At 47.6% G+C, this 11,975-nt stretch overlaps 1 pseudogene across 1 annotated transcript in view; it reads left to right on the forward strand.

The window, feature by feature from the left end:
- Nucleotides 1-2,483, forward strand: part of LOC309361284 (inositol polyphosphate 5-phosphatase OCRL-like) — a 65,474-nt pseudogene extending 62,991 nt beyond the window's left edge. The window contains exons 13-14 of the transcript in view: nucleotides 78-101; nucleotides 2,368-2,483. The product of the transcript in view is annotated as an inositol polyphosphate 5-phosphatase OCRL-like (transcript). The remainder of the gene's footprint in view (nucleotides 1-77; nucleotides 102-2,367) is intronic.
- Nucleotides 2,484-11,975: the final 9,492 nt, after the last annotated feature.

The following is an 11,975-nucleotide window of genomic DNA, read 5'->3' on the forward strand; positions in this document are numbered from 1 at the left end:
TTTCTTACTCTTCTCAGGGCCTGTGCCATTAACACCCTTGGTTGTCTGTTGCTCTTGCCTTCCTCCTCTGATCTCAGGGAGAAGACGGCTTCCTAGAAAAGGTAACAGTTGGTTTGCTATCCTCTAGATGTTCTTGTAGCGGGCTCAAAGCAGGTTTACACGGGGGTTGCGTTCCGAGGTGCCGTGCGTTTAAATGAAATTGCGTATATTGGGGGCAGCATTGGAAAAGCCTGCAAACACCCTCTAAACTCCCGGAAGCCCTTTTGAAAGGCCTTTTGAAAACCAGCAGCCTCCCTGCAAAACTCCTTGCTCCAACTCTCCACAGGTCTGAAAGGTCGGTGCCAAAGCTCCTGGGAGGGAGTCGAGATGCTGTTTCCATGCCGCTTTGACGCTTTTGTGCTCTTGGGGGGGGGGGACGACATTTTTGCCCCTTCCAGTGCCCCTTCCAGCTTTGCGGCAGTGTGCATGTGCCTCGAAGGCACGTAAATGGAGTTGCCCTTGTCAACGATCAGCAGCTGCTCCATGCAGTGGCAGCTGGTCCCTTAGGGCAAACCAGGCACTACCCCACCAACCGGACTTTCCTCTCAGGTACCCGCACCTGCCTGCCTTCTGACTCAAATCCAGTCCAGGTGGTGGCTCTAGCTCTCTGCTTTGGTCTCTCCCCTAGTCTCAACGTGGCCCTTGTAGAACTCGGCAGAGGAGAACGGAGACGAAACCAGAATTTGCCATCGCTGCTTGACTCTGGGTCCGCATGCGATTGGCAGCACGGGAGGCAGAAAGCCCAGTCTCATGATGCAGGCGCCAGCCCCCTCTGGCCCCAAGAGCCAGTTTTCTCCTTGTCTCTGTGCTCAGCAACTGCTGCACAGGCTGTGCCACTCTGGCTTACTCTCACCACCTGAGCACTGGCATTTGGGAAGCGGTAGTGGCTGCTTTGGGGTGGCTCAGGGAAATGTCACTCCTCTCGAAATCAGATCAACTTGGGTGTATTATCCTAGCCACAAGGAGACCGTGGTGACTGTCAATTTGGACAGCTGTAGACATTTAGAATCATGGAGGATATGTTGATCAGTGGCTCCGGTCAGGGCTATTTCTTGCCACTATTATCACAAACCACATGCTTTTGATTACCAGTTTCTGGGGAACATGATGGACAGAGTGCTCTTGTCCCCGTGTCCCTATGGACTCCCAAGGGCATGTGGTTGGCCATTGTGGGAACAGAATGCTGATCTAACCCAGCAAGGCTCCTGTGTTCTTTAGCATGCACCAGCTACTCTTGCACTAAGACTCTGATACAGCATGTGTCATTCCCCACACCAATACACTCTCTCTCTCTCTCTCTCTCTCTCTCTCTCTCTCTCTCTCTCTCTCTCTCTCTCTCTCAAGACAGGGGCGGGGAGTATTGGCGGGGGGGGGGAGGGGGGATGAACTGGGTCCTAATCAACAGCTGCCCTGGGGATGAGGGGATCAAATTCTCCATCCTTGCCAACTCCTTTCAGTGATGGGCTGCTTGCCACTGCTGTGCTCCTAAAGCTCTCTTGCTCCCCCTCCTCTCTTTCTCTTTCTCTTGAATGTGGTAGCTTGAGATAGAAATAACCACCCTGAACATTCCTGGAGAGGAAGATGGGAAGGAGGCCGGAGGCATTGTTCACCAGCTGCTGTGTGCTGCATTGCCCAGACAAAGTCGTGGGCTGGGGCTCCAGCTGTTGCTCAGTTTCTACCCCTGCCTCTGCAATGTGCTCTAGACAAGGGGTGGTGAACATGTGACCCCCTCACCTCATCATGCTGGCTGGGGCTGCAGCCCATCAACCTATGAAGGCCCATCCATGTTCTGTTGCTGTTTTTAGTTTTTTGTTTCCCCACTTGAGATGCTTGCTGTGGCTAGGGCCGGGCGATATATTTTCAAATCAGCTTGAAGTCTAGATAGTGAGACTGGTTTCATAATTTCTGACCTGGCAATATATTGCGAATCATGATGTGTGTGTGTGTACTATGCAAAAAACACCATGTGGGGGGAAACTGTGAAGCCAGACAATGCTTCTTTAGATTCCTGCAGCCCCTGTGGACTCTGCCGGTTCAGCTTTCCCCTGCCCTCCTGCAGGGGGCAGCCGAAATCACAATGCGGGGGAAACCGTGAAGCCAGCCAATGCCTCTACATAGCTCCATCTTATTTCAGACATCGTGATATATTGGTGTATTGCAATGTTTAGCTAGTGATATATCACCGTGTTGAAAGCCACCTATCGCCCAGCCCTAGTTGTGGCCTCAGAGGGCAAGACTTGTCCACCCAGCTGGAGCAAGGAAAGAATGCATACTGGCACACATTCTGTCAGGCTCTCATGCCAGTCCCCCTTGTCATTGGACCTCCAGGAGAAGCAGTTTCTGGATATCGTACCCCAGGATGGTGATGACTCCACTGAGCAGCCAAGGAGATCTGGCTTTTGGTGGACCACCTCTTCAAGAATGCCTGCCACCAGGTGAGCTGAGGGGGAGGGTACCATTGAAAGGATGGGTGTGGGCTGGAATCCAGTACCAGTTTTGGGGTGTGCAGGTTCCAAACGTCCCAATTGATTTATATCTTAGCTACCGACTCGCTCTTACGAGCTCCTGCTGTGAGTATAGTGGCACCTTGGTGGAGCGCAGCGGGTGGGACATCCAGCATACGGTCTTCCTTAGAGCGGCTCAGAAGAACCCAAGTGTTCCCAACCATTGTCTGTCTATCCCTAGCAAAGCGGCTCTCTGAGACTCGCCACTAGAAGACGCGGGGAATGATTTGACTCTCCCATTGCCCCAAATCAGGAGAAGGGTAGTAGGAATGCTACTGTGGAAAGCAGGCGGGATACAATTCTCAGCCCTTGTGCCAGCTCTCTTGGTGAGGGGCTTCTCTCCATTGTGGCATTCCTCGACCTCACGTTATGCACCCCAGGGCTGGATTGTTCTTCATGCTATCCAGGATGTACCTCATCCCATTTGGAATGGCCCTTGAGAAAGGATGGTCTGCCTATAGTCAGCAGCTTACCACCTTGTTGTTTGTTAAACACCTGAATAAAAAGCATGCTTAAAATAAAACAGGAAAGATGAAATTTTGCTGGCTTCTTGAGAAAAGAATAATGCCTCATTATTTGTATCTGCTTTTAAATGTTGTTTCTCTTCTCTTTGTAATGAGTTTTACTGGGTCTGGGGTCATTTTAAGTTGCTTACCTTCACTAAAATATATAAATCTACTCGACTGGAAACTTTTATTATCCAAATTCAAACCCACTTTTCTTTCTCGGAATGTCCTCCATGGAAATGAGATGAGCAACTGGATAGCAAAATTCCTGGAGTGGGGAGGAGGGTTCAGTGTTCTAATAGATTAGATATGGACAGTCCTTCAGTACAGCAAAACTTGACACTTTGAAACCTTTGAGTCCTTTCCAAAAGGACTTCACCCACTATTTAGGGGGGAAGTATGTCAGAACTGACCTTCTGCAGTACTGATTCCACATTCTTGGACTCCTAATCTTACACGTAAATTAGAGCTGGAACCATCTCAGGCCCTATGGCTCTTGAAATGACCATGACCTATTGAGCAAAACCACAGACTCCACCTCTTTGGTGACTAAACCCCACTTGCTTTTACAAAATAAATTAACAAGAGAGGAAAATCATGGAAGAAATAAAATGGCTTTTGAAATTAACAAAGGCGATTCCTTTTATCCACATGTATTACGGGACATGTTCAAAGCGCCCCTCAGGAGAAATTCTGTAAGCAAAGGTAGCAGGCTTTGAAAAGCTTGTGCAGATACACAAGGGCACATTGCTAAAAGAAACAAAAGGATTTGGAGGGACCATGAGTGAACAGGTAGTACCAGAATGTACAGAATTGTACCTAGAAAAGGGTTACAACTGGACTACCTTTTTGTAAACAAAAACAACAACAACCCCCAAAATAAAACTCGGAAGCAGCAGGACTCCTTAGCAACTCTTCAAAAAACAAAACACAAAACTGCATATCCCTACCTAGTCACCAAATGTGAGGGGAAACGTAAACCAGCGTCTTACACTGCTTTAAATGATAGCCAGATTCTGCCATTTTTTACCACACCAGAAGTAAAAGCACGGGGCATTAATAAGTTTTTGAAAAATCATGCACTTCATTTGTAGGCAAGGGGAAGCTTTCTGAAATGTACACACAATCTGTTGAAATGACCAAGCAGCGGACGAGATTCGGGGACAGTGGTGTGCCGCCTGGGGAAATGTTCCTTTCCATTCACCTTAAGCAAAGATGTGGTGACCTTGTGCATCCATAAGTAACTTTCAGAAATGTATTTCATTACTTCCCAAAGCTTCTCACTGGGCCACCAAATGGCATTTCTTTCTATTTTGGATGAAACTGGGGAAGCAGCTTGAGAAGAAGGGGTTGCTGACATTCACTGGCCTGGAGAACACCTGATGCCAATATGATGGCAAATTGTGGGTGGTGCATTGATGGAGAAACTAAGGCAACAAATGGGGACATGACGCCACCGGTGTTCTAAAGATACATTTCATGTAAAGATTATGATGGGCTTCTTCAAATGCCCATAGCCTCTTACAAGCAGAGGGTTTAGATCAATTTTCTGTAAACCTCTGTCATAAATAGTTGTCACTGGAAATACGACCCAACAATGCAATGCTGGACTCATCCCTCCCGTCAGCGTGCCTGGAAAGCACGGGTCCCAGTAGGTTCCGCCTTACTCTGCTCCTTTCTCTGTGAAAGCCTGCTCTTTCGCTTTCACATGGGAGCAAACCTCAACCCACCCCCTCCCAAAGAAACCTTTTTTATGAGCTCCCCTACTCTGCGTGTGCTTTCTTTGGCTCCTGTCTCAATGAGCAGAAATTGAGCACATGAATTTTCCAGCATCAGGAGTTTCCCCCAAGACAGTGTCGAGATCAGGCGTGTTTGTGTGGCTCCACGCTTGCAATTCTTGGGGCTTTGGCTAAGAGGAGTGCATGCTAGCTAGACAGTTTACCTCCCTTTGCTACAGTTTAAATTTCTGCATGCCATCTGCTGTTGTGGAACAAGTCATCCCCATGATCCCTCTAGCCCAGTGGTCTCTAGGGCGGCCCACAGAAGCTCTCAAGGGTTTCAGACAAAACATTTGTTCACTTCAGCATATAGCAGTCCAAAGAAATGTATGCTCTAGAAGGTCACAGGCTCCCCCGTCTTTGGGGTAGAGCTTTGACGTCTGAGACTAGATCTGCAGGACTCATAAACATTTCACTCTGTAGAGATGAGTAGTCGGCACCGTCCGAGTATAGGAGGAGGGGGGTGGGGGTGGAATACAGGGCTGAGAACTAGAAGAATGCGTTCAATCTCCTACACGAAGCCAGAGCCAATTATGAAGATTGACCAGTTGCTTATAGATCAAATGCATGGATCATGCAGCTGCAAAGAGGTCTACCCAGCCGCTCCCACAGGCAACATGGAATTCTTCTGTGCAATTTACTGTGTTGTTGTTGTTGTTGTTGTTAAAGATGTAAGACAAGCCTATATTGCACTTCATTAAAAATGCCAGGTCACTTCACAACAATCTACTGATGGACTCAGTAGAATCAGCAAGGGCCAGAGGTCAGCAACCTTTTTCAGCCGTGGGCTGGTCCACCGTCCCTCACAGCATGTGGGGGGCTGGACTATATTTTGGAGAGAGAAAATGAACGAATTCCTATGCCCCACCAAGAACCCAGAGATGCATTTTAAATGAAAGGACACATTCTGCTCATGGAAAAACACATTGATTCCCGGACTGTCCGGCCCCCGGGCCTTCGCTTGCCTACCCCTGCTCAAGGCAATCACTTCCTGCACTTCACGTTAACGCAGAAGACGGCCCAGTTGTGCTCAGATGCTCAAAATTCCCTTTTCACCTTTGGAGGGTCTGTTTCAGTTGGCATCGGGACAGCTCACCTAGCAGTGCAGCTGCCTTTATTGCAGAGGCAGGAGGTTTCCTTCCTTTCATATTCAGGATTTCTGTACTCACATAGAAATAATAAAATGGTTTCTGCTGTTTGTTAAAAGTCATGAATGAACTCTCACAACTCGTTGATAAGGTAGCTTGCTTGTGTCTCGAGAAATCGTATAAGAGGAGCATTCATAGGAAGTTGCACTTGACAGAGTCAATCTAGCCTAGCACTGCCTACACTGACTGGCAGCAGCGCTGCAGGGTTTTCAGACGGGGGCAGTCCCAGCCCTGTCTAGTGGAGATCCTGGACTGAACCTGGGATCTCCTGCATGCAAAGCAAGGCCTCCCTCAACTCGGGAGGCGTGAGTTCTCTACTGTATTTCAGCAAATGCTTTCACTTTATCATTTCATTTTCCTCTGTATATTTTGTGCACCTATTTTCCTGTATACTTTAGACAGAGAGGAGTAGCAATAGGGTTGGAGGCAAGGTTCACAGTTAGTGTTGTGTGAGCATTTTAAAGCAGTTGAGTTTAAACAGGAGGGGATTTCAGCTGAAGAGATGGCCAGCATCGTGAATCTGTAAGTAGGATGTCTTCTGCTTCTTTCTTTTAATCTTCTGGGGCGAGGGCTTGGGGTCCCCCACACGGCCAGCATCCCCATGGAATTTAACCCCTTCCTGAACAGCTTAACTTCTCTTCCCACCCGCCTTCCCATTCTCCCTCCAATCTCATTGCAGCTCAGCTGGTTAGAGGGAGCTGCAGATAGCACCAAGGTTGCTGGCCCGATTCCCAGAAGGTACAGCTGCAGATTCCTGCATTGCAGGGGGTTGGACTAGACCTTCCATGATCATTATTTGGGGATGCTTTTTATTACATTCGTAGCCCACTTTTCATCCAAGCAGTTCAAGGTGGCATTGATGGCTTGCCTTTCCCCCTGTTTCTCCCCTCACAACAAACCTGTTAGGCAGGCTAGGATGAGAGTGACTGGACCCAACATCAAACAGTGCACTTCATGACTGAGTGGGGATTTGCGCTCGGATCTCCCAGGTCCTCCTAGTCCAGAATTCTAGCCACTATACACCCCCCTCTCTCTACCCCTTCTCCGTTTCTCAACTCTTCAGCCATCAACTGCAACAGACAGGGGTTCTGTCAGTCTTCCTGTCAGTCACTCTGACTCTAAGAGAGTTTTCATTGCATTCTTTGGCTCATCTATGCCTTGATGCTTTGACGACCTTCCTAGCAGCCCCCTTCGCTCTCCAGGCAGGGCTGCTGTCCTAACAGCATTGTGCTGAGGGCTCTTTTAAATGCTGGAAATGCTTCCCTTATCTTTCCTTTGCTGGGGATTGGGGGGGGGGAGTGTTGGAATCCCCCCCACATACATGAGATGCACCACTGTGTTCCTGTGGAGAGCCGTTTGGGGCCTGTGGAAATAAAGACACATGCCACAATTATTTCAGGTCAATGGGCTAAATATGGCCACAACTTTATTGGTTACAGGTGATGAGTGGTATTGGCTTAGGCATTGGTCCTAACCGACTATCCGGCTTCAGCCCGTCCGCTTGAGGTCCGGGAAGGGTTAACCACCAGTAGGGGGAGTCCTGCTGATGCACGTCAACTCGCACCCCCCCCCCAGGCGAAAAACCAAGTCGGGCAAAAGAGGGAGATCCCCGGCCCCGCCAGCGATAAATAGGGCTGGTCACGCCCCCTGAGCCAGCCGCTTCCCTCAGTCGCACTTTCCAGACTAAGGAGAGCCCACTCAGTAGCTGCAGCATCCTTGCTTGATGCAGACCTCCTGGGTCATGTGGCTGTGCAATCCTGCCACAGCACAAAGATGGCCAAACTGCAGGCTTGGAAGGAGTCGTTGCCACCAAAGGCAGGATCCATAAATAGAACCCCAGCCCTGGAAGCCTCCTTGTAAATGGGGGCCAGGTCAATTTGGTGAATCAGTAAAGGTGGCAGAAATTCATCTCTCTTCTCCTTCATTCTCTTCCAGATGACATAAGACTTGATGTCAGTTTCGATTATGGGGAGAAGACACAAGTTTCAAGGCTCAGCGATGATGGAGTGGCAATTGTTGCTTGCTGTTTCATTGTGTCTTGTTGCTGTTGTTTTAGAATTCTTTCCTATGCAATATTACTTTTTTATTGCTTTTAAATTGTTGCTTTTTAAGTTGTCCTTGTAAAGGAAAGTGTTCTGCTAATGTTGATTGTATTCTGAATTGCTTCAAGAAGCCTCATAGCAATGACTACTATTAAGAGTAATAATTATTTTACCTGCCTTAATTATAATAAAGCATTGACATGCATATTTTAAATTAGCGGTTAAGGTCTTAAACTACACATTTTAATAGTTTCACATCTGTATTCTTTACTGTGTTCTAGCTTATAGATTTTGATTTTAACCTACATATATATGAGAGCCAGTGTGGTGTAGTGGTTAAGAGCGGTAGTCTCGTAATCTGGGGAACCGGCTTCGCGTCTCCGCTCCTCCACATGCAGCTGCTGGCTGACCTTGGGCCAGTCACACTTCTCTGAAGTCTCTCAGCCCCACTCACCTGTTTGTTGTGGGGGAGGAAGGGAAAGGAGAATGTTAGCTGCTTTGAGACTCCTTAGGGTAGTGATAAAGCGGGATATCAAATCCAAACTCTTCTTCTTCCACATTTTCTCTATCTCTGTAGAAGTCCATATTCTGGTTTGTGACTGTAATAAACTGATTCGTTCATTCAATAAAGCTTCGGTGGTTTTGAAATTCAGTAAATTGTCTCTGCCTCCATTTTTTGGTATTGAGGGAAACGCTCTGTAAAATAATCAGAAAACATCAGGGTTGTAGTCAACATCAGTCCTTTCCACAGCAGACCTATTTAAATTGATGGGCACAAATTACGTGGCTGTGTTGATTTTGAGTAAAACTCAGTTGACTACTGTAGGGATAATCGCGGAGTGGGCAGTGGGGTCCGGAGGGAGCACACTCCCCACCAGCAGGCAGCCACAGTCTGCCTGCACGCGTGACCCTGGGGTGCGTAGCATACTCCCCCTCACAGACAAAGTCATGGCTGTCTGGAACATCGTTCCCTCTGTCTGACCTTTTGCGGTCTCAGCAGTCTGCGGTGTCCTGTCTGTAACCTTTGTCCCTGAGACCTTTTGTCTCCTTCGTCATACACTGTGCAAGGGGAAAATGACGCGGTGGAAACAGGTGCCAAAATAACTTTGTACCACCCCACGATCTCGGGACCAAAGGTGTGTAAAGGTCACAGGCCAAAATGTATCTGCCTAGCTTGCATATTTGTCTCAATAAAAGGAGGCTCCACAGGACTGGTCAGCAGCTCGCTTCAGCCCACCTGTGCGCAGCTCACATGATGATCAACTCCTGTCTTCTGCCTTCACTTCAGACTACTCCTCACAGGATATCATGGAATTGTAGAGTTGGAAGGGACCACAAGAGTCATCTAGTCCACCCCCTGCAATGCAGGAATATTTTGCCCAACGTGGGGCTCCAACCCACGACCCTGAGATGCAGAGTCTCACACTCTACTGACTGAGCTATGGGCAGATATCTTGCTTGATAAATGTGTCCCTTGGAAACATTTTGGTTTTATCCTCTCTGCAGGAGGTGCTATGCCTGATCATTCCATCTAGTTCTGTCGAAAGAGAGGTGGGGGTTGTTTTCTGATTTCTTAATTGTGAATATTTGGGGGGGAGGGGAGGCATGGGTGGAAAGGAGATACTCAGATGGACCAGAGTGAAATGGGGGCTTCGGGATGGCTTGGGGAAGTCTCAAAGTGTCACATCCAAACCAAAACTCTTGGTTGTGGGATGCCCCTGCCTTCTGTCATCATTTGAGCTTTCCTCTGCTTCCCTTTCAAGCTGCTGTCTGGAAGGAGGCCAAAGCCCACTTAAACATCAGAATGATTATAAGAAAGCATTCATTCAACAGCCAGAGTTGAATGAAGACGATGTGCTAGGAGGAGAATGAGCTAATTAAACCATTCTGCAACACACACACACACACACACACACACACACACACACTACAATCCGAACCCCAGTGCTGTTATGAGGGCAATGGTCACAACCACACATTTCAAGAAGCATTGCACTAAGAGTCACAGATTCACCCAACACATCCTGGGAACCTCTGTTTGCTACAGATCTAACATCTCTCAGCACCCTTGGCAAACTACAGTTCCCAGGATTCTTGAGGGAAAGCCTGGACTCTTTCAAGTGGTGTAAGAGCTTTAAATGTGTGGTGTGGAATTCCTCCAAAAGAATCAGGGAACTGTGCAACCCTCTCTCTCTCAGGCTACGGTCCTGCCCCAGGCTCAGGAGGAGGAGGAGGAGGAGGAGGGCTCTTTATTAGATTAGGTTTGTATCCTGCCTTTCTATTTTCATGCTCAAGGCAGCTAAACCGTCAGAACTACATAAATCAATTATAATAATCAATACAATAAGAATAGCAATAAGAATTATTTACCAAATCTAAATAATCTGATAGAAAATTGAGGGAGGGGTGATCTCTTCATCGGCTGCAGTCTTTGGACACAACATTTCAATGAACATTATTGTTATTATTATTATTATTATTATTATTATTATTATTATTATTATTTATTTCATTTCTATAGCGCTTTATATTTTCAAGAAAAAAATCAAAGCAGTTTACAGCATATTAAAACATAAATAAAACAATCTGAAGAATGTCAAATATACACTTAAAGCAACATACAGATAGGTAGCCGTGTTGGTCTGCCATAGTCAAAACAAAAAAAAATTCCTTCCAGTAGCACCTTAAAGACCAACTAAGTTAGTTCTTGGTATGAGCTTTCGTGTGCATGCACACTTCTTCAGATACACTGAAACAGAAGTCACCAGACCCTTCTATATAGTGAGAAGGTGGGGAGGGGTATTACTCAGAAGGGTGGTGGGAATGGGTGATAGCTGTGATGAGCCTGTTGACGACTCTTAACGACTGCAATAGGTCTTACAGGAAAAAGCAAGGGGTGAGAAGGTGAAAAATGGCTTTGTCATGTATAATGAGATAAGAATCCAATGTCTTTGTTCAGACCAGGTCTCTCCATGGTTTTAAGTTTGGTAATAAGTTGCAATTCAGCAGCTTCTCTTTCCAGTCTATTTCTGAAATTCCTTTGTAGTAGAACAGCTACTTTGAGATCTTGTATAGAATGTCCTGGGAGATTGAAGTGTTCTCCTACTGGTTTCAATCTCCCAGGACATTCTATTGCGGTTAGGCATTGTTTGACCTTGTGTGGGGGAGGGGAGGTGTGGCCACCACCTGCCCCTCCATGCTTAAGGGTATTCCGTTAAAGGAATCCGGGGGTGTTGATCTAGTCTGAAGCCCGGCTGGGGGACTAAGGCCTTGACACGACCCCGACGGGAGCACCAGGGGGAGCTTGAGTTGGTTCGCATCGACAGGGCTCCCCCTGCTGGGACTTCCTGCACAATGGGCAGGAGTCAGATATAGTCAGGTCCAATCAATGCCTAAGCCAATACCGCTTACATTCACCAAAGAATTGATTCTTTTGAATTCTGCTGCTGGAGGAGACTCTTGAGAGTCCCATGGACTGCAAGAAGATCAAACCTATCCATTCTGAAGGAAATCAGCCCTGAGTGCTCACTGGAAGGACACATCCTGAAGCTGAGGCTCCAAGACTTTGGCCACCTCAGGAGAAGAGAAGACTCCCTGGAAAAGACCCTGATGTTGGGAAAGATGGGGGGCACTAGGAGAAGGGGACGACAGAGGACGAGATGGTTGGACAGTGTTCTCTAAGCTACCAGCATGAGTTTGAGCAAAGTGCGGGAGGCAGTGGAAGACAGGAGGGCCTGGCGTGCTCTGGTCCAGGGGGTCACGCAGAGTCGGACACGACTAAACGACTAAACAACATCAAGTTTTGATTGGATTAACAGGGTAACGAGGTTTCGATTGACTCAGTCCGTTGTTCTCGCAGCGGGAGCTGTCATCACCTTGTCAGCGCTCAGTGGAGCGTGCAAAACAGCTGGAGCTGAGCTGCCTCTGCAGAGCCATGGCATTGCTGCGATTGGCTGAA

The sequence above is a fragment of the Podarcis melisellensis genome (assembly GCF_964234715.1).
Source record: "Podarcis melisellensis genome assembly, chromosome: W".
Taxonomy (NCBI): Eukaryota; Metazoa; Chordata; class Lepidosauria; order Squamata; family Lacertidae; genus Podarcis; species Podarcis melisellensis.